The following is a 1,673-nucleotide window of genomic DNA, read 5'->3' as shown; positions in this document are numbered from 1 at the left end:
TGGGGGGTGGGGAACAATACGCGAAGAAGAAGAGAGACGGGGGTGGGGGGGTGAGGGAGGAAAAATGCGTGCGCGTGCACACACACTCCACCCGCGCCCCCCCCCCAAGTGAAATCACTCAATCAATCACACAAACAAACCGAACGGACAGAATGGGGGGAGGGGAGAGGCAGGGGTGGGGGGGAGGGGCTGGTGGGGGTTGGAACAAGAGACGCAGATCCCGAAGAAGCAAATAATAAATTTAAAAGGAAAAGAAAATGGGAAAAAAAAAAAAAAGAAAACCAAACCAGACAGACGGGGCGGGGTGGAACAATGCACACAGATACACATACCCCCGCCCCCACCCCCCCCCAAGTAAACGAAGGAACGATCGAATAAATAAAAAAATAAATAAGCAAATCAATAACTATCGAAAAATTTAAAAAGGAAAAAAGGCAGACAGACCGGAAAGGGGGGTGGGGGGGAGGAACAACGCACGCGTGCGTGCGCACACCACCCCCCCACCCCCCCTACAAAAATAAGTTTGAAAATGAATGAACATTTGAAACAAACATGTCAATAACATGTAAAAAAAGCAAACAAGAACAAAAAAAAAAATTTAAAAAAACCCCAAAAATTGAAAAAAGCAAAACTAAGAAAAAGAAGAGAGACGGGGCGGGCTGCAACGATGCATACACCCCCCGCCCCCACGTAATAAACAAGGAAGGAAGGAAGGAAAAAAACCACAAAACAAAAAAAACCTAAAAAATCAGAAGCGAAAGAAAAGAGGGGAGACCCAGGGGGGAGGGGAGGAATGATGCACGCGCGCACACGTACGCATGCACACGCGCGCGCGCGCACACACCCCACACCCCCCCCTAAGAAAAAAAAAAAAAAAATTTGGAAAGGAATGAAAATTTAAAACACAATAAAATTTAACGAGATAAAATAAAATAAATAAATAAATAAAAAAAAAAACGGACCAGAGGACGACAGAGGCGGGGGGGGCGGGGCCAGCTGGAACAATGCGCGCGCGTGTGCACACCCCCCGCCCTTTCTCCCCCCCCCACCCCCCCAAATAAATAAGTAAGTCAATGAAAAAATAAATTGAAAAATTAAAAAAAAAAAATAAAAAAAATTTAAAAGTCAGAAACCAAAAACCAAAACCAGAAACAACTTAAAATGAAGGAAAACTTGAAAGAAGCGCAATTTAACCCAAAAAATTTTTCAAAGAATTTAAGAAAAATAAAAGGAAAAAAGACGGCGGACGGGGGGTGGGGCGGGCTGGAACAATGCGCCCACTCACGCTTCCCCCCCCCCCGAAATAAATAAACCAACAAATAATGAAATAAATAAGTAAAAAAAAATTAAAAATTGAATAAAAAAGAAAAAATTAAAAGGAAAATTAAAGCAAAAAGCGAAAACAAAAGCGGACCGCCGCCTAAAGAAATAAATAAATAAATACGTTTTTAAAACATAAAGAGAAAAAAAATAAATTAAAAAAAAATGAAAAAGAAAAAAAAGAGAAGGAAAAGTTAAAATAAAATAAAAAAAAAAGTCGGACGGGCCCCCGGGAAGGGGGGCCGCCCGCCGCCTAAAGAAATAAATAAATAAATACGTTTTTAAAACATAAAGAGAAAAAAAATAAATTAAAAAAAAATGAAAAAGAAAAAAAAGAGAAGGAAAAGTTAAAA

This window comes from Calidris pugnax, unplaced genomic scaffold (assembly GCF_001431845.1).
Source record: "Calidris pugnax isolate Ruff unplaced genomic scaffold, ASM143184v1 scaffold1163, whole genome shotgun sequence".
NCBI lineage: Eukaryota > Metazoa > Chordata > Aves > Charadriiformes > Scolopacidae > Calidris > Calidris pugnax.
This window is presented reverse-complemented; position numbering follows the sequence as displayed.